Below are 21,941 nucleotides of genomic sequence, written 5' to 3'. Positions count from 1 at the left end.
TTTTCAAGTCCTCTCGTGGTTATGGTCCTAACCCTGGAACAGGTAGCACCATAGAAAGAAGCTGGCTTGATGAAAACAATGTCCATGTCGTCTGTTCGCTTTAGTCGCAATGTCATTTGTTTTTAGATAAAAAGCTTGTTTTTGAATGGTAACTGTATTAAGGGTGGAGTTTGGGGCAGGGTGAGGAGTACTGGTAAGGTGTGACTTTCACATCTATAGTAGCCAGGCTATAAAGAGTCTATTTTCCTGCTAATATGGCTACAAGTGACTGAAAACCTGTTTTCAAATTGCCACCAGCTGTCCATCACTACTGTAAATAAAAACACAGCATCTTATTTACATTTTTTATTGTAACCACCATGTCACAAATCATTTGTATCTACCTTTCCAATTACTTTTAGAGTTTGGGATTTACAAAATGTGTGCTTTTCATGTATTTTTCGTAAAATTCAGTTCGGATTTAAGTGTAACATTTGAGTGACGCCTTAAGTGAGAGGTCTAATGCTTTAATATTTAATAATATCTACCTTTCAAATTCATATCTAAGGGGCATTTTTCACGCCATTATTTGTTACATTGTTTTAGATTGAACGAGCAGACTGGCACTAAGAACAGCGGGAACATTTCCCTAATCAGCGCCATTATTAGTGCAATGCCCCTTAAAGTGTTGGTCCCACCCTCCCCCTTCCTCCACCTTCTGCGGCACATCCTGTGCCCCCTGCCCTCGTGCCTTGAACCTCACGCCCACCACTATTTCAGTGGATACAGCTGGAGAAATGAAAGGCAATCCCATTGCGTGCCATTCGGGAGCCATGACCAATATGACCAATACAGTTGTAGGTTTACATACACTTATGTTGGAGTCATTAAAACTCAATTTTCAACCACTCCAAAAGTTTCTTGTTAACAAACTATAGTTTTGGCAAGTTGGTTAGGACATTTACTTTGTGCATGACAAGTAATTTTCCCAACAATTGTTTACAGACAGATTATTTAATTTATCATTCACTCGATCACAATTCCAGTGGCTCGGAGGTTTACATACACTAACTTGACTGTGCCTTTAAACAGCTTGGAATATTCCAGAAAATTATGTCATGGCTTTAGAAGCTTCTGACAGGAAAATTGACATAATTTGAGTCAATTGGTGAACCTGTGGATGTATTTCAAGGCCTACCTTCAAACTCAGTGTCTCTTTGCTTGACATCATGGGAAAATCTAAAGAAATCAGCCAAGACCTCAGATAAAAAAAAATTGTAGACCTCCACAAGTCTGGTTCATCCTTGGGAGCAATTTCCAAATGCCTGAAGGTACCACGTTCATCTTACAAACAATAGTACGCAAGTATAAACACCATGGGACCACGCCATCATATCATTCAAAATTAATAATGGTAATAATAACAACAAATCGCATTGTTTAAAAAATAACAAATATTAAATAAAATAAATAATATTTTGGAGATGATTTAGTTTTCAAATAACGTAAAATGAGCGAGGAAAAAGGCCACTCTTGAACATGGTGTGAGACATTTGTAAATAAAGCGAGTTTGTTTTTTAGAATTATTTATTTATATTTTTAGACGGAGAGAAACCAAAAACCTACAGTCTTCTAATGGATCTCCCAGTTGAGGCCGACACACGTAATGAACCACCATCTTTTGCACCACTAAGGCGGTGTACAACATGACTGGTCGGGAGTAGGCTACAGTACCACAGAGACACTGCAGCACATTGGGACCCAAAAGCATAATCAGTGCACTAACTCCCCCTTGCTTTGGCCTGGAGCAATAAAGTAGTGACACCGGGTACCGTACTAAACCACAAATGACCTCTTAAGTCCTGCAGCATAATTGCAAAACTTTTAGTGGAGCAACCACTGTATGTAATCGATTGAAACACAGACACAGAGCTGTTAGTGCTTAATGAATGTTTATTAAGACATTTATTTAACCAGTCCCATTGAGACCAAAGACTCTTTTGCAACTCACAATTACACATAAATAACAGCAGCATAGAAAATACAAACAACAATCATGTAGAACAACCACATTCCTCAGTAAAGAGGTCCCCAGATCAATTTCTGAATTGATGATGATGTCGCCATAGTCTAGGACCGGAAGAAATGACTAGCGTGTCATCAGGCAAATCATATTTCCCTGGATAGGTTCAGAGGTGAGGGGTCAAGTGTCAACGTCAGGAAACCAGGCTGTTCCTGAAGTAGGTGGTGGCGGCCTTTTACCTCTCCTGCTGGAGAGAGAGACAGAGCGAAAGAGGCATGGGTGGTGTATGATTTCAGAAAGCATAGTCGTCTTCTGAGGTCTCAGCAATAGGACTATCTTCATCATCAAACATAGGGCAAGTTACAAACATGACTCCACTGACATCAATGAAATTCTGAAGTAGAGAGACAGCGAAACATGAATTGTTCTACCTTCAGGCCACTGCTGCACCTCAGCAACTCACTCCTGAAGCACAGCATCATTGACGTCGTGCTTGACTTCCTTCTCTGGTTGTGTTGCTGGTACCAGGCTGATTGTGGCCTCCCCATTTGAGCTATAATCCCATAATGAACAAATACAAAAAAAAAAATTATGTATTCTATTATTTTAAAAGTCTTTACAATATCCTTTCTGCATACCTCACAAGAGGTATGCGCCTTCGCATGCATGATGGAGGGGGTGCATTTTTAGAAGCTCCTCCAACTCTGGGCATGCCTGCATGACTTCTGCAAATATGGCCAGTATTTGCATGCAACATCGCAGCAGAAGAAGCCCACCGTGCCAACAGAACACAACTCTGCTATCTCAAGGCCCTTATCTTTAGCAGATTATTTCTCTGACGACTCTTTGGCCGCTGTCCACTGATGTGCCACACATTCCTTTGCCTGGTGTCTACAACATAATAATCACAGTGAAGTGCAGAGATTAACATAAAGCTATGTTATAGAAACTAAGAGAATAATTACACGCTTGTACTTTTTATGGACATGCCTTTCGCCTGGAAGACACTGTCGTAGAAGACCTTCTCAGAACTAAATAGAGTCAGACTGCAAGATGACATCACAAAATTATACATCAAAGGTGGCTTAGAGGTTAGAGAGGTGGGTTGCTGGTTCAAGTACCAGACATCTGACAATGTTGCTCCAACCTCTGAGGGATTTGGATAAAGCAAAAAAACACATACCCTGAACAAAATATCAACACATAAGAAGGTAGTACAAACCCTGAGGATTTCTGGAAGTGTTATTCATTGTGATTTCCATTCACTGATATAGCAAGCATCTCCTGTGAGCAGGCAGGACAACGGAGATCGATTCCACAAAGAATGTCTATTTCAAACTGCCATACGTTTTCAAATTACAATACAATAACAAAACAACATAGAGAAAATATACGTGTAGTGATGACCTGAAGAAATATAAAATAACATTAAAGTAAAATAAAACCACTACAGATAAATTGAGTTTCAAAAGTGAAATGACCTACAATAAAATCAATAAAATAAGGTCAGGGGTTACAAATGTACAAACCTATGATAGAGTTTAAGAATGCATTTTTTTGTTATTGATTCATTCTCGAGATTTGATCAAATCTTGGATTTCAAGTAAAAATCTATTGCACAGATTTCAAATATTTGTTTTGTATGTATAACATTTACCAGAGAGAATTAAGAAATTAACAACTAATTCAGTGGTTTTGTTTTAATATGAATAATAACATTTGACATATTTCATTGTAAATACATGGGTCTTGTTAATTAAATAAAAAATGTAGATACTTACCTCACTCCAATAAAGTGTATAATAGTTTCCCCTTCTTTATCACAGAAAAGGCCATGAATTTCCATGAATTTGGACACGTTATTACAAGGGTATATTTTGTACAAGATTTTAAAGTGAATTTATTTAACTTATATACAAGGGATATATGTGAGGGAGCAACCAAGCTTTCTTCCATTCAATTATTCCAGAAGAAGTTCCCTCTAGGAGAGATCTTGTTAGCATTCATAAGTGTATTATTGTATGTATTATTACATTTCTTATCCAGTAGGGGGCAACCTTCTAACATAAGTTGTGCATCTATCTTGACATGTTCTCCAAAACACAAATGAGATTTAATTAATTAAGTCCTGAAGGTATTGCTTTGCGTATAAAAATAAATTCTGTATAATGTATTGGGAAGTTATATGTTTCTAAGAACTCTCTCTAAGAGAGTATATTTCCTTTATCAAATAAATCAAGCACAACTATAACATTTCTTTCAAACCACTTAAGGAAGAACAATATCTTTGTTGTTCCACAGAAGTGCCTTGTGAGGGGTGAAGTTGTGGACATGACAGTTTCCAGGCTAAAAGGGCTTGTCAATTAAATTTGATGGGTAATTTTGCTGGAGAATACTTGCACATCCACAAAAATTGAAGACCACCCAATTTCAAACAAATATGACAGGGAATGAAGTACCATATATATTTAGAGCTAAGCATACATCTTTGAATACAGTTTACTTTAAACGTATTGTTGATATCAATGAAGTCTAGTACTTCAAGCCAAGCCATCAGCTCTTTGTTGATATTACAGACTTCTTAAGTTTGTGTTGTTTATTTTTCCATATAAAGTCTAAGAAAGTTTTGTTGATATCCTTGCTGGTTTGATAGCTACAAATAGGGATAGAGCAGGATAGACAAAACATGACAGACCCTCTTCTTTGGACAATAAAACCCTTCCAATAATAGAGATGTCACGCTGGAGACAGTTATTAAAGATGGATTTTTTTTTTAATCTCTTGAGAGAAATTGAGATGTTGACAGATATGGTTTTTCGCCATTTGCACCCACAGCTTGGTATTTGAGTTAGGTATGGATGAAGCAGAAGAGAATGATTTGATAATATTAAGTGCAAAAGCAACCCGATCCTTGTCTTTTAGAAACAGAGCTGTATTGTCTGCTAATTGAGATATTTGTATTTCTTTCGAAATATTGAAATACATTTTAATTCAGGGTAGTTTAAAATATTAATAGATAGTAATTATACAACTAAAAGGAATAAGAAGGCTGAAATGGGGCAACCCTGGTATACACTACAGTGAATATCAAATATTTTAGATATGTTACGATTAATCTTAATAGAACTATTAATATCTTCATAAAAGATATTGATTACAGAGACAAAGCTAGTCCCGAAACCAAAAGTGTACAAAAGTGTATTAGTAATTTGTGTTCAATTGTATCAAATGCTTTAAAAAAGTGGAGGAATAAAACAATAGCCTCTGAGTCAATTAAATCAGTGTAATCAATCAAGTCTAAAACTATTTCATTAATAAGGGGGTTTTGGCCACTTTTAAGTCTATTAGCATATGCTAAAGTTATCAATTTACAATCTGTATTTAATAATGCAATAGGTCTCCAATTATCTATGAAAAGGGATCTTTATCAGGTTTTGGTATTAAGGAAATAACCTCTTGTTTCATGGTAGTAATCATCTCACCCTTACACAGAACCCAAACCGGCTGCGAGTGTGCGTCATCATGCGTAAATCTATTTTGTTCCCCTACACCAAACGCGATCACGACACGAAGGTTAAAATATCAAAACAAACTCTGAACCAATTACATTAATTTGGGGACAGGTCGAAAAGCATTAAACATTTATGGCAATTTAGCTAGTTAGCTTGCACTTGCTAGCTAATTTGTCCTACTTAGCTAGCTTGCTATGGCTAGATAATTTGTCCTGGGATATAAACATTGAGTTGTTATTTTACCTGAAATGCACAAGGTCCTCTACTCCGACAATTAATCCACACATAAAACGGTCAACCGAATCGTTTCTGGTCATCTCTCCTCCTTCCAGGCCTTTTCATCTTTGAACTTATATGGTGATTGGCATTTAAACTTTCATAGAATTACCACAACGAGAGGCAACACAGTTCATCTTTCAATCACCCACATGGGTATAACCAATGAGGAGATGGCACGTGGGTGCCTGCTTCTATAAACCAATGAGGCGATGGGAGAGGCAGGACTTGCAGCGCGATCTGCGTCAGAAATAGAAAGGACTTCTACTTTAGCCCTTGGCGACGCTCGTTGACATGCGCGAGCAGTGTGGGTGCAATAATTGAATAACATAGATTTCTAAATTTATTTTGTAACACTTGGGCATGCGACGCGAGCGTTGTAGTCAGGGTATTAGCTAGGCATTCTTGGAACATGTTGAATACTGGTTTCTCTAAATGTTCCCAAAAGTGTAAATAAAATTCAACAGAAAATCTCTGTTCCAGGTGCTTTGCCCTTCTTCATAGAATGAAGCGCATCTCTAATCTCTACTATAGAAACTCATCTCCACATATGGACTTCAACTCATCAGAACTAATTGGAACATAAAATGTTCACATTCAATCCCATTAAAATTAGATTTATATAGATTTTCATAGAAAGAATACACACAGCTAGAGATGATCTTAGGGTGGTAGGTAGCCTAGCGGTTAGAGTGTTTGGCCAGTAAACAAAAGGTTGCCGGTTTGAATACCTGAGCTGGCAGGGTGAATAAAATCTGTCAATGTGCCCTTGAGCAAACCACAAAACTGTAATTTGCTCCAGGTGCGCAGTACTACTATGGCTGACCTACACAGTTCACTCCATGTGGCGATATATATATTTTGGTCTCCCGAGTGGTGCTGCGGTCTAAGGCACTGCATCTCAGTGCTAGAGGTTTCACTACAGACCCTGGTTTGATTCCAGGCTGTATCACAACCGGCTGTGATTGGGAGTCCCATAGGGTGGCGCACAATTGGCCCAGCGTTGTTAGGGGTAGGCAGTCATTGTAAATAAGAATTTGTTAACTGACTTGACTCGTTAAATAAGGGTTAAATAAATGTATTGGATCTTTACACAAGGTATTATCAATATTTAAGGTAGAAAGATTCTCTTATAGTTCCTTTCTTGAAGAGCAAAATAATTGCTTGTGTTTTTCTCAACCCATTTTGCTCTAGATCTAATCAAGGTCACTTTAGCTAAATCAATGTACATTTGATCTAGTTATATTATATTTGAGATTCCAGTCTCTCAGTTTCTTCCACTGCTGAAAGGGTATCCTTTTCTAAAAGAACATTCAATTTGATGAGCTTATGAATCGCATCTTCTTTCAAAAATGTTTGCCTCTTTAGTTCCTTACTGCGTGTAATGGTGATAGATCTTACTTTGAATTTAAATATTTCCCAGTTACTTCCATGCTTTGGTTCTAAAATCAGTTGAGTTAAATGAGTCTATGATCAAGTTATTTACGCTTTTCTTACTTACTTCTTGTACATACTGTAAAAGTGGGGGAGAAATGAGAAACAGATCAATTCTGGATCTGACCATCAGTGGTATTAAAGAAATGCCATGTATCAACCACTGTCAGTTTACTACAAAAAGAGGTGAAGATGTCACTATTCTTTGAGCTATTCTAGGTGGAAATAAATCTAAAGAGTTATCAGGTGTTTCATTCAAGTCTCCAGCTATTACAAGCCATGCATTTGTATACTTGTTTTGCAGCTCAGTAAGCTTAATCAGCAAGATCCAAAAAGAAAGTCTTATTTGAGGTTTGAGAATTGTACCCATACACATTGCATATAATAAAACAAGCATTGTCTAGTTTGGAGATCAATATAACCCATCTTTGGACACACAAGACTCTGAAATATAACCTCTAAACTTATGAAGCAATATCATAGTACCAGCTGAATGAGTAGACCCGTAACTATAATAAACATTTCCCCATTGCGATTTCCAAAAACTAGATTCTGAATCGCATGAGTGAGTCTACTGGAGTAGAATGAAATCTGCATCAGTGTTTACAAAATTAAAAAAGTGATTTTCTTTTAGCTGTTTCGGAAACCCCTGGCTTTTAGAGATACAATATTTAGTGCATTAAATTCAAAACGTTGCATAACCAGATTTCTTTTTAATAACAATAATAAAACAAATACAGTGTTGTGATATGAATAACTGGTTAAATAGTTGAACTACTAAGCTAGGTACAGTGCCTTGCGAAAGTATTCGGCCCCCTTGAACTTTGCGACCTTTTGCCACATTTCAGGCTTCAAACATAAAGATATAAAACTGTATTTTTGAAGAATCAACAACAAGTGGGACACAATCATGAAGTGGAACGACATTTATTGGATATTTCAAACTTTTTTAACAAATCAAAAACTGAAAAGTTGGGCGTGCAAAATGATTCAGCCCCTTTACTTTCAGTGCAGCAAACTCTCTCCAGAAGTTCAGTGAGGATCTCTGAATGATCCAATGTTGACCTAAATGACTAATGATGATAAATACAATCCACCTGTGTGTAATCAAGTCTCCGTATAAATGCACCTGCACTGTGATAGTCTCAGAGGTCCGTTAAAAGCGCAGAGAGCATCATGAAGAACAAGGAACACACCAGGCAGGTCCGAGATACTGTTGTGAAGAAGTTTAAAGCCGGATTTGGATACAAAAAGATTTCCCAAGCTTTGAACATCCCAAGGAGCACTGTGTAAGCGATAATATTGAAATGGAAGGAGTATCAGACCACTGCAAATCTACCAAGACCTGGCCGTCCCTTTAAACTTTCAGCTCATACAAGGAGAAGACTGATCAGAGATGCAGCCAAGAGGCCCATGATCACTCTGGATGAACTGCAGAGATCTACAGCTGAGGTGGGAGACTCACAAATCTGGCCTTTATGGAAGAGTGGCAAGAAGAAAACCATTTCTTAAAGATATCCATAAAAAGTGTTGTTTAAAGTTTGCCACAAGCCACCTGGGAGACACACCAAACATGTGGACGAAGGTGCTCTGGTCAGATGAAACCAAAATTGAACTTTTTGGCAACAATGCAAAACGTTATGTTTGGCGTAAAAGCAACACAGCGCATCACCCTGAACACACCATCCCCACTGTCAAACATGGTGGTGGCAGCATCATGGTTTGGGCCTGCTTTTCTTCAGCAGGGACAGGGAAGATGGTTAAAATTGATGGGAAGATGGATGGAGCCAAATACAGGACCATTCTGGAAGAAAACCTGATGGAGTCTGCAAAAGACCTGAGACTGGGACGGAGATTTGTCTTCCAACAAGACAATGATCCAAAGCAAAATCTACAATGGAATGGTTCAAAAATAAACATATCCAGGTGTTAGAATGGCCAAGTCAAAGTCCAGACCTGAATCCAATCGAGAATCTGTGGAAAGAACTGAAAACTGCTGTTCACAAATGCTCTCCATCCAACCTCACTGAGCTCGAGCTGTTTTGCAAGGAGGAATGGGAAAAAATGTCAGTCTCTCGATGTGCAAACTGATAGAGACATACCCCAAGCGACTTACAGCTGTAATCGCAGCAAAAGGTGGCGCTACAAAGTATTAACTTAAGGGGGCTGAATAATTTTGCACGCCCAATTTTTCAGTTTTTGATTTGTTAAAGTTTGAAATATCCAATAAATGTCATTCCACTTCATGATTGTGTACCACTTGTTGTTGATTCTTCACAAAAAAATACAGTTTTATATCTTTATGTTTGAAGCCTGAAATGTGGCAAAAGGTCGCAAAGTTCAAGGGGGCCGAATACTTTCGCAAGGCACTGTATATATATGTATATATCTCTTGATGGCAAGATGGCACAGATAGAGATGACAGCTTAGCTTTTAGTCCTTAGGAAACTGTGCAGTATTTAGTTTAATGTATTATTTCTTACATTGTTAGCCCATAAAACCTGTAAAAGTGTTATTACATACAGCTGGGAAGAACTATTGGATATCAGAGAGATGTCAACTTACCAGCACAACGACCAGGAGTACAACTTTCCCAAAGTGTATCCTTTGTCTGCACCTCCCAGGACGTTTGAAATGATTCCAGAGGCCAACCCAAAACAACGCTGCCGGAGGAGAGGGTGCCGGAGCGGTCTTATAGTGAGGCTTTGGAGGCGCGCACACCACTGACCGCTTCCGAGTATATTACTCGCTAATGTCCAGTCCCTAGTTAACAAAATCGACGAAATCAGAGCAAGAGTTGATTTCCAAAGAGAAATCCAGGATTGTAACATACTCTGTTTCACGGAAACTTGGCTAGCTGGGGACATGCTGTCGGAGTCCATACAGCAAACAGGATTTTCAGTGCATTGTGCCGAAGAAGAGTACGACTCATGATGTAATTGATGATGAACGACTCATGGTGTAATTGTAACAACATACAAGATCTCAAGTCCTTTTGTTCACCTGACCTAGAATTCCTTACAATCAAATGTCGACGGTATTATCTCCCAAGAGAACTCTCATTTATCGTCACAGCCGTGTATATCCCCCCGCAAGCGGATACCAAGATGGCCATCAAGGAACTTCACTGGACTTAAAACCATACATCCTGACGATGCATTTATTGTAGCTGGGGATTTTAACAAAGCTAATTTGAGAACAAGGCTACCTAAATTCTAACAGCATATCGATTGCAGTAGAGGAGCGATTAACGCGCTCAACAATTGCTACTCTAACTTCCCGCAATGCATACAAGGCCCTCCCCTGCCCTCCTATTGGCAAATCTGACCCTGACTCCATCTTGTTGCTCCCCTCCTATAGGCAGAAACTAAAACAGGAAGCACTGGTGCTTAGGTCTATCCAACGCTGGTCTGACCAATCGCATTCCACGCTTCAAGATTGCTTCGATCACATGGACTGGGATATGTTCCGGGTAGCCTCAGACAATAACATTGACGCATACAATGACTCGGTGAGTGAGTTTATTAGGAAGTGCATTGGAGAGGTTGTACCCACTGTGACTATTAAAACCTTCCCTAAACAGAAACTGTAGATTGATGGCAGCATTCGTGCAAAACTGAAAGCACGTACCACCGTATTTAATCATGGCAAGGCGACTGGAAACATGGCCGAATACAAACAGTCTAGTTATTCCCTCAGCAAGGCAATCAAATAAGCAAAGCGTCAGTATAGAGAAAGTGGAGTTGCAATTGAACGGCTCAAACACGAGATGTATGTTGCAGAGCCTATAGACAATCATGGATTACAAAAAGAAAACCAGCCCCGTCGCGGACGTCGACGTCTTGCTTCCAGATAAATTAAACGACTTCTTTACGCACTTTGAGGACAATACAGTGCAACCGACGTGGCCCACTACCAAAGACTGTGGGCTCTCCTTCTCGTTGGGCCAACGTGAATAAAACATTTAAACGTGTTAACCCTCGCAAAGGCTGCTCGCCCAGACGGCATCATGAAGTGCTTTGAGAGACTAGTCAAGGATCATATCACCTCTACCCTACCTGCCACCCTAGACCAACTCCGATTTGCTTACCGCCCCAATAGGTCCACAGACGATACAATCGCCATCATACTGCACACTGCCCTATCCCATCTGAACAAGAGGAATACCTATGTAAGAATGCTGTTCATTGACTCCAGCTCAGCATTCAACACCATAGTACCCTCCAAACTCATCATTAAACATGAGATCCTGGGTCTCGACCACACCCTGCGCAACTGGGTCCTGGACTTCCTGATGGGCCACCCCCAGGTGGTGAAGGTAGGAAACAACATCTGCACTCCGCTGATCGTCAACAGGGTGCATGCTCAGACGCCTCCTGTACTTCCTGTTCACCCATGACTGTGTGGCCATACACACCTCCAACTCAATCATCAAGTTTGCAGACGACAAGTCTACAGTGGTAGGCTTGATTACCAACAACGACAAGACAGCCTACAGGGAGGAGGTGAGGGCCCTCGGAGTGTGGTGTCAGGAAAAGAACATCACTCAATGTCAGCAAAACAAAAGAGATGATCGTGGACTTCAGGAAACAGCAAAGGGAGCACCCCCCTATCCACATCGACGGGACAGCAGTGGAGTAGGTGGAAAGTTTTAAGTTCCTTGGTGGACATTTCACCAACAAACTGAAATGGTCCATGAACACAGACAGTGTGGTGAAGACACAACAGCGCCTTTACAACCTGAGGAGGCTGAAGAAAATTGGCATGTCATCTAAAACCCTCACAAACATTTACAGAAGCACAATTGAGAGCATCCTGTCGGGCTGCATGAAAAGGTACACATTGTAAACAACCAGCTCCTCAGTCTCAGTTGCTAATATATGCATATTATTATTCGTATTGGATAGAAAACACTAAAGTTTCCAAAACTGTCAAAATATTGTCTGTGAGTATAACAGAGCTGATATTGCAGGAGAGACCCTGAGGAAAATCAAAACAGGAAGTGGCTCTATTTTGAAAACTCCATGTTCCATAGCCTCCCTTTGCTGGATTTAAAGGGATATGAACCAGATTCCTTTTCGTATCGCTTCCTCAAGGTGTCAGTCTTCAGACATAGTTTCGGGCTTTTATTTTGAAAAATGAGCCAGAAAGATAACATCGTGTCAAGTGGTCACATGAGTTTTGCTTGCGCAACATAATTTGGACATCCATTGTTTTCCCCTCTCCTACTGTGAAAGACTTGTTGATATATTGATATATTATCAATTATATATTTTTTAAAACAACCTGAGGATTGATTATAAAAAACGTTTGACATGTTTCTGTGGACATAATGGAAACTATTTGGAATTTTCGTCTGCGTTGTCGTGACCGCTCTTTCCTGTGGATTTCTGAACATAACGCGACAAACGGAGGTATTTTGGATATAAAAATCATCTTTATGGAACAAACTGAACATTTGTTGTGTAACTGGGAGTCTCGTGAGTGAAAACATCTGAAGATCAAAGGTAAAACGATTAATTTAATTGATTTTCGTGACCAAGCTACCTGATGCTAAGTGTACTTAATGTTTTATCGTGCGATCGATAAACTTGGATTGCTTTCGCTGTAAAGCTTAATTTATAAATCTGAGACGACAGGTGGATTAACAAAAGGCTAAGCTGTGTTTTCCTATATTGCACTTGTGATTTCATGAATATAAATATTTATAGTAATATTTGTTGTATGTAGCGCTATGCGGTTGTTGATGACACTTATCCCGATAGGGGGATTGCAGCCATAACAGGTTACAGCCATCACTAACACAGTGAGGCTGCTGCCTACATACAGACTTGAAATCATTGCAACATAATAAATTGCATGGACTCACTAATAGTGTTTAACAGGATTTTTGAATGACTACCTGATCGGTTTATTTTTTTATTTCACCTTTATTTAACCAGGTATGTGTGTACCCCACACATACAATTATCTGTAATGTCCCTCAGTCGAGTAGTGAATTTCAAACACAGATTCAACCAGGGAGGTTTTTCAATGCCAGGCGAAGAAGGACACCTATTGGTAGACAGGTAAAAAAAAAATGTTTTAAAGCTGACGTTGAATATCCCTTTGAGCATGGCAAAACCAAGGTGGCATAGCAGTTCAGACGTCTTTTGTCCTCGTCTTGTCGTGTCCTGTATATATATATATATTTACAACTTTTTCACATACATTTTATTTTTATTTTCCATCAACTCATCTTCAAAACACTCTCCTGCAACCCGCCTCACCAATGTATATTTATAAAAAAGTATTATTTACCTCAGATCTGTAATCCTCCAAGAAGCTAGCCAGAAACTCCAAGAAGCTAGCCTGAAACTAGCCAGAAGCTAATCCAGAAGCTAGTTCAGAAGCTAGTTAGCTCCTTTACTGGCAAATCGTTAGTATTCAGCTAACCACGGTTTGTGGTCATCAGCTATCCTTTAGCTCGAAAATCTATCGCCAGTTCTGTACGGCGCAGCGCGGCTCGGAACGGAACATACCGGACCAATTTTTCTCTCCATGTCCCTGGATTTCGACTGCTCTCTGGACATTCATACCCGGATCTCACAGCTAGCTAGCTGCTATCCGTGTGACTATCGGCCTTCGTCGATTCCGGAGCAAACATCAATTATTCCGGAGCTAGCAAGCTCCGTCAATCACTCCTGAGTTCCATCAATCACACCTGGGCTGCAGTCACCTATCCGGACCCGTTTTACTGCTTTCGCGGAGCCCCACCGGGCCTTCACAACTGGACTGCCGACGTTATCTACCCGAAGGAGTTATTCGGCTGGCTCCTGAACGCCCATCTGCGGCCTGCTAACCGTTAGCTGTCTTACCGGCTGCTATCTGAATAGACAATCGGACAATTTTTTTTATATATATATTTTTTTATTTTTTATTATTATTATTATGTTTTCTTCTTGGGCCTCTATAACTATATCTATTGTTTTTATTTTTGTTGTTGTTGTGTGATTTGGATTAATCCCCTCTACCACACGGAACCCCACTAATCTACTGACGGAACGCAAGAGGTAGCTAACAACAGACCTCCATCCTATGCTAGCTTGCTACCGATGCCCTGGCTAGCTGTCTAAATCACCAACCAACCTCTCCACTCACCGGACCCTTTTGATCACTCGACTAAGCATGCCTCTCCTTAATGTCAATATGTCTTGTCCATTTCTGTTCTGGTTAGTGTTTATTGGCTTATTTCACTGTAGAGCCTCTAGTCCTGCTCACTATACCTTATCCAACCTATTAGTTCCACCACCCACACATGCAATGACATCTCCTAGTTTCAACGATGTTTCTAGAGACAATATCTCTCTCTTCATCACTCAATACCTAGGTTTACCTCCACTATATTCACATCCTACCATACATTTGTCTGTACATTATACCTTGATGCTATTTTATCGCCCCCAGAAACCTCCTTTTACTCTATGTTCCAGACGTTCTAGACGACCAATTCTCATAGCTTTTAGCCGTACCCTTATTCTACTCCTCCTATGTTCCTCTGGCGATGTAGAGGTGAATCCAGGCCCTGCAGTGCCTAGCTCCACTCCTATTCCCCAGGCGCTCTCTTTTGACGACTTCTGTAACCGTAATAGCCTTGGTTTCATGCATGTTAACATTAGAAGCCTCCTCCCTAAGTTTGTTCTATTCACTGCTTTAGCACACTCTGCCAACCCGGATGTTCTAGCTGTGTCTGAATCCTGGCTTAGGAAGACCACCAAAAACTCAGACATTTTAATTCCAAACTACAACATTTTCAGACAAGATAGAACTGCCAAAGGGGGCGGTGTTGCAATCTACTGCAAAGATAGCCTGCAGAGTTCTGTCCTACTATCCAGGTCTGTACCCAAACAATTTGAACTTCTACTTTTAAAAATCCACCTCTCTAAAAACAAGTCTCTCACTGTTGCCGCCTGCTATAGACCACCCTCTGCCCCCAGCTGTGCTCTGGACACCATATGTGAACTGATTGCCCCCCATCTATCTTCAGAGTTCGTGCTGCTAGGCGACCTAAACTGGAACATGCTTAACACCCCAGCCATCCTACAATCTAAACTTGATGCCCTCAATCTCACACAAATTATCAATGAACCTACCAGGTACCTCCCCAAAACCTTAAACACGGGCACCCTCATAGATATCATCCTAACCAACTTCCCCTCTAAATACACCTCTGCTGTCTTCAACCAAGATCTCAGCGATCACTGCCTCATTGCCTGCATCCGTAATGGGTCAGCGGTCAAACGACCGCCACTCATCACTGTAAAACGCTCCCCGAAACACTTCTGCGAGCAGGCCTTTCTAATCGACCTGGCCGGGGTATCCTGGAAGGATATTGATCTCATCCCGTCAGTAGAGGATGCCTGGATATTTTTTTAAAATGCCTTCCTAACCATCCTAAATAAACATGCCCCATTCAAGAAATTTAGAACCAGGAACAGATATAGCCCTTGGTTCTCCCCAGACCTGACTGCCCTTAACCAACACAAAAACATCCTATGGCGTTCTGCATTAGCATCGAACAGCCCCCGTGATATGCAGCTGTTCAGGGAAGCTAGAAATCATTATACACAGGCAGTTAGAAAAGCCAAGGCTAGCTTTTTCAAGCAGAAATTTGCTTCCTGCAACACTAACTCAAAAAAGTTCTGGGACACTGTAAAGTCCATGGAGAATAAGAACACCTCCTCCCAGCTGCCCACTGCACTGAAGATAGGAAACACTGTCACCACTGATAAATCCACCATAATTGAGAATTTCAATAAGCATTTTTCTACGGCTGGCCATGCTTTCCACCTGGCTACTCCTACCCCGGACAACAGCACTGCACCCCCAACAGCAACTCGCCCAAGCCTTCCCCATTTCTCCTTCTCCCAAATCCATTCAGCTGATGTTCTGAAAGAGCTGCAAAATCTGGACCCCTACAAATCAGCCGGGCTAGACAATCTGGACCCTTTCTTTCTAAAATTATCTGCCGAAATTGTTGCCACCCCTATTACTAGCCTGTTCAACCTCTCTTTCGTGTCGTCTGAGATTCCCAAAGATTGGAAAGCAGCTGCGGTCATCCCCCTCTTCAAAGGGGGGGACACTCTTGACCCAAACTGCTACAGACCTATATCTATCCTACCGTGCCTTTCTAAGGTCTTCGAAAGCCAAGTCAACAAACAGATTACCGACCATTTCGAATCTCACCATACCTTCTCTGCTATGCAATCTGGTTTCAGAGCTGGTCATGGGTGCACCTCAGCCACGCTCAAGGTCCTAAACGATATCTTAACCGCCATCGATAAGAAACATTACTGTGCAGCCGTATTCATTGATCTGGCCAAGGCTTTCGACTCTGTCAATCACCATATCCTCATCGGCAGACTCGACAGCCTTGGTTTCTCAAATGATTGCCTCGCCTGGTTCACCAACTACTTCTCTGATAGAGTTCAGTGTGTCAAATCGGAGGGTCTGCTGTCCGGACCTCTGGCAGTCTCTATGGGGGTGCCACAGGGTTCAATTCTTGGACCGACTCTCTTCTCTGTATACATCAATGAGGTCGCTCTTGCTGCTGGTGAGTCCCTGATCCACCTCTACGCAGACGACACCATTCTGTATACTTCCGGCCCTTCTCTGGACACTGTGTTAACAACCCTCCAGGCAAGCTTCAATGCCATACAACTCTCCTTCCGTGGCCTCCAATTGCTCTTGAATGCAAGTAAAACTAAATGCATGCTCTTCAACCGATCGCTGCCTGCACCTACCCGCCTGTCCAACATCACTACTCTGGACGGCTCTGACTTAGAATACGTGGACAACTACAAATACTTAGGTGTCTGGTTAGATTGTAAACTCTCCTTCCAGACCCATATCAAACATCTCCAATCCAAAGTTAAATCTAGAATTGGCTTCCTATTTCGCAACAAAGCATCCTTCACTCATGCTGCCAAACATACCCTTGTAAAACTGACCATCCTACCAATCCTCGACTTTGGCGATGTCATTTACAAAATAGCCTCCAATACCCTACTCAACAAATTGGATGCAGTCTATCACAGTGCAATCCGTTTTATCACCAAAGCCCCATATACTACCCACCATTGCGACCTGTACGCTCTCGTTGGCTGGCCCTCGCTTCATACTCGTCGCCAAACCCACTGGCTCCATGTCATCTACAAGACACTGCTAGGTAAAGTCCCCCCTTATCTCAGCTCGCTGGTCACCATAGCATCTCCCACCTGTAGCACACGCTCCAGCAGGTATATCTCTCTAGTCACCCCCAAAACCAATTCTTTCTTTGGCCGCCTCTCCTTCCAGTTCTCTGCTGCCAATGACTGGAACGAACTACAAAAATCTCTGAAACTGGAAACACTTATCTCCCTCACTAGCTTTAAGCACCAACTGTCAGAGCAGCTCACAGATTACTGCACCTGTACATAGCCCACCTATAATTTAGCCCAAACAACTACCTCTTTCCCAACTGTATTTAATTTTAATTTATTTATTTATTTTGCTCCTTTGCACCCCATTATTTTTTTATTTCTACTTTGCACATTCTTCCATTGCAAAACTACCATTCCAGTATTTTACTTGCTATATTGTATTTACTTTGCCATCTTGGCCTTTTTTGCCTTTACCTCCCTTCTCACCTCATTTGCTCACATTGTATATAGACTTGTTTATACTGCATTATTGACTGTATGTTTGTTTTTACTCCATGTGTAACTCTGTGTCGTTTTATCTGTCGAACTGCTTTGCTTTATCTTGGCCAGGTCGCAATTGTAAATGAGAACTTGTTCTCAACTTGCCTACCTGGTTAAATAAAGGTAAAATAAATAAATAAATAAATAAAAATGGCTAACTTATTAATTACACTTTGGATGGTGTATAAATACACCCAGTCACTACAAAGATACAGATGTTCTTCCTAACTCAGTTGCAGGAAAGGAAGGAAACCGCTCAGGGATTTCATCATGAGGCCAATGGTGACTTTAAAACAGTTACAGCTTTTTTATTAACCTTTATTTAACTAGTTTAATGGCTGGGATAGGAGAAAACTGAGGATGGATCAACAACATAGTTACTCCACAATACTAACCTAATTGACAGAATGAAAAGAAGGAAGCCTGTACACAATAAAAAAAATATTCCAAAACATGCATCCCGTTTGCAACAAGGCAATAACGTAGTACAGCAAAAATACAAAATGTTATGTTTGGGGCAAATCCAACACATTACTGAGTACCATTCTCCATATTTTCAAACATAGTGGTGGCTGCATGATGTTAAGTGTATGCTTGTAATCTTTAAGGACTGGGGGATGTTCCTGAGTAGCGGAGTTAGTTTTGAATTACGTCTGCTTGAAAAGGTGGCAAGACCTGAAAATGATCAACAACCAATTTGACAGAGCTTTGAGAATTGTTAAAATTAATAATAGGCAAATGTTGCACAATCCAGGTGTGGAAAGCTCTTAGACTTACCCAGAAAGACTCAGTTGTAATTGCTGCCAAAGGTGCTTCGACAAATTATTGACTCATGAGTGTGAATTAGGGTAGAATGGCGGGACCCAGTTACCGAGATTTACCAACCAAAACCACACCCTTTTCCCGGGATAAATAACTGCGAGAAACCAGTCAATTTTAATTAATTATTTATATGAACAGCATGGCGTGAAATGGAACTGTTAAATTATATGCAATGTCTAAATCTGGCTTCTCTACAGCCTCTGCATGATGAATCAACGCTCAGGGTGGGGACAGACAGCCCATCTCAGTATAGAGTGCAGTTCACAATGCATGTAGACCTATCATCTCATCATGGTAAAACTTATCTTGTGACAGGTAGGCCTACATTTGCTACAGAATAGTCTATGCTACAGTAATATAAAGACAGAATGCGCAGCTAATTTACCATTATAAACTGGGTGGTTCAAGCCCTGACTGCTGATTGGCTGAAAACTGTGGTATATGAGATCGTATAACACCGGTATGACAAAACATTGGTAACCAGTTTATTATAGCAATAAGGCACCTCAGGGGTTTGTGGTATATGGCCAATATACCACGGCTAAGGGCTGTATCTAGGCACTCCGCATTGTGTTGTGCATAAGAACAGCCCTTAGCCGTGGTATATTGGCCATATACCACACCCACGAGGTGCTTTATTGCTTAAATAGACTATTCAAAGAGGGACGCAAGCTAAATGTTAAATACAGTAGCCAATAGAAGTCGGTAGGTTGAAAGAATAGCGAACGCGCAATGGCGGTAGGCTATAGCAGTTATTTATTCAGACCCATAACCAATCTTCGTGAAGAGAAGTGAAAGCCTTCTGCATCTAATTATATTCTTCAAGGATGTCATTAGAATGATGAAGATAAGGACAACGAAACTTAATTCACTGAATGAAGCAACAGTAGAGAGAGAAAGAGGTAGGCTAATAACATTAGGGGAAAAATTATGAAAGGTGTGTCAGCCTAGTAATTATACAAATAGGTCCTATTACATTTCTAGATTAAAATCAAATTCGTTAGCCTGTACTTGTAACTTTGTAGGCCATGTGCTGCACCAGAACCGCATGTTCTCTCCCTGCTTAATCGTGGTTTGAACAATTTTGGAATTCCAGTCCGTATAATACAATACAGTAATACAGTTCACACTCAAAAATAATGGCTTTAATGTTTTTATGTCGTGCATAATGGCAGTAGCCTATATCATGTGTATTGGCTAAAGGCACAATCCTCTGGGCTTTTTGGGGCTTGGGCTCATTAAATGTTTTTAATGTAGGGCTCATAAAATGTATTTAATGTATGGCTCATCAGGCTCAGGTAGCATCAGGCTTGCATATTCAATCAAAGCTCTAATCAAATAAAGACATAGGCCTATTTATATACTTTATAATGCTTTTGAATGACACTTCCCGTTTTGGCGGGAAATATCGGGTTACCTGGGAGAAAAGTGATTTATTCTCAAGATGGAACATTTGTAAAATACCGGGAAAATATTCAACCCTAACGAGCCTCCTAGGTTTTGTATTGAAGTCAATGTACCAAGAGGAGGACAGAAACTAGCTGTCGTCCGGCTACACCATGGTGCTACCCTAGAGAGTGCTGTTGAGGCTACCGTAGATCCTTCACTGCAAAACAGTGTGTTTAAATCAATTATTTGGTGACGTGAATATATTTAGTCGTTTTATCTAAAAAAAAAAAGAGAACTTTTTTAGTGTCTCACTATTTACATTTTTTCTGAAATTCACTGAGGATGGTCCTCCCCTATTTGTTGATGTGAAAATGTTATATATTTTGCCTGCTGCTTTGCAAGAATATCTTCGAAGACCACAGTAGGAGCTGTTTCTCATGATTCCGCAGTCGCTCGAGCATGACACCTATATCCAATGTTGCCAACTTAGCGACTTTGTCGTTATATTTAGCGAGTATTCAAATTTTTTTTTTATGCGACTAGCGACAAATCTAGCGACTTTTTCTGGTGTTATTGTAGGCTCTTAAGTGGACCATAAGGTTAAAAACCAAACCAAATTAAGAAAACGAAAAAAAAAAAAAAAAACGAAGTAACTCCGCCAGAGTGTCTATTTTGGGTAATTTGTGCCGGTCCCAAGCCCAGATAAAAGAGGAGGGTTGGAATTGTGACATTTAAAAAAACAAGAATCGACAGAAGAAAGTTCATTTGTAGTTCTAAACATATTTAGGGTGTTTTTACTCACTTGTTGTCTCTCCCACGATGTTATTTCTCTCTCCTACAGCGTCCATCACAATTACATTCACATGGTCAACTATGCAAATTAGGCGATTACGTAATTTAGCAACTTTTAGGAGAGCCAATAGCTATTTTCCTTACTGAGGAGTTGGCAACACTGCTTATATCTGGCGTGAGGATTTCTTTGACACATTATTGGCTGTAAATATTAGATAACAACATTGTTGAGCAAATGTTTTTTTTGTTTTACAAATAGGACACACTGTTCATGTCGTGTAGCCTTTTATATATGTTTCAATTTTGCCATTTAATTGTTGTCGCCTTTGCAGCTACATAATGTATTGTCATTCAGACGTTTTTATACTAGCATGCACAAGCTAGTATTCTGTCTGCAGCACAAAGGATGATGACAGTTTATGGTAATGATGAAACCTTCAAAATAAAGGCCATCATTTAAGAACATTGACATTTAGATAACTCGTTCAAAAGAGAAAACTTCCAAATGTTCTCTACACCACATGCCAAAATGCCTTGAATTGATTAGGGCCCTGACCGTCCCCCTCAAAAGTGAACCATACCTGGTTAGTAGAGACCCTACTGAGTATTTCCCACCTCACTTTAGCTGAGAAAATGTTTTGCTCTACAAGCAAATATGGCGACAACAATTAAATGGCAAAGTCTATTACAATGTATTGCATTGGGGCTATGGAGGGGGTGGAGAACGAAGTGCTGCTGGATACGTATGACACAGCCCCCTCCAAAACCACACATATTTGGTTAGTAGAGACCTTACTGAGTATTTCTCACCCCAGTTTATATGAGACAGGTAGTCAAGTTTTTCTCTACAACCCAAAAAGTATCCCATATACAGTGTATTGCATTGCAGTGAATGGAGTGGATGGAGTAAGGAGTCACCAGCACTCTGTATTAAACCCGTTGCCCAGCTCAATAAACCAATTTAAGTTTTATAGACTATTGAGTAATTCCAAT

The 21,941-nt window shown here is 40.3% G+C and overlaps 1 long non-coding RNA gene across 1 annotated transcript; it reads right to left on the bottom strand.

Moving 5' to 3' along the window:
- Window positions 1-1,912: 1,912 nt before the first annotated feature.
- Window positions 1,913-21,101, bottom strand: LOC109891712 (uncharacterized). Its single transcript, XR_002255542.2, has 3 exons — window positions 20,959-21,101; window positions 2,434-2,555; window positions 1,913-2,249 (listed from the first exon to the last, which is right to left on the bottom strand). It is a non-coding gene; the product is annotated as an uncharacterized LOC109891712 (long non-coding RNA).
- Window positions 21,102-21,941: the final 840 nt, after the last annotated feature.

The sequence above is a fragment of the Oncorhynchus kisutch genome, linkage group LG1 (genome assembly GCF_002021735.2).
Source record: "Oncorhynchus kisutch isolate 150728-3 linkage group LG1, Okis_V2, whole genome shotgun sequence".
Lineage (NCBI taxonomy): Eukaryota > Metazoa > Chordata > Actinopteri > Salmoniformes > Salmonidae > Oncorhynchus > Oncorhynchus kisutch.
This window is presented reverse-complemented; position numbering and strand designations above follow the sequence as displayed.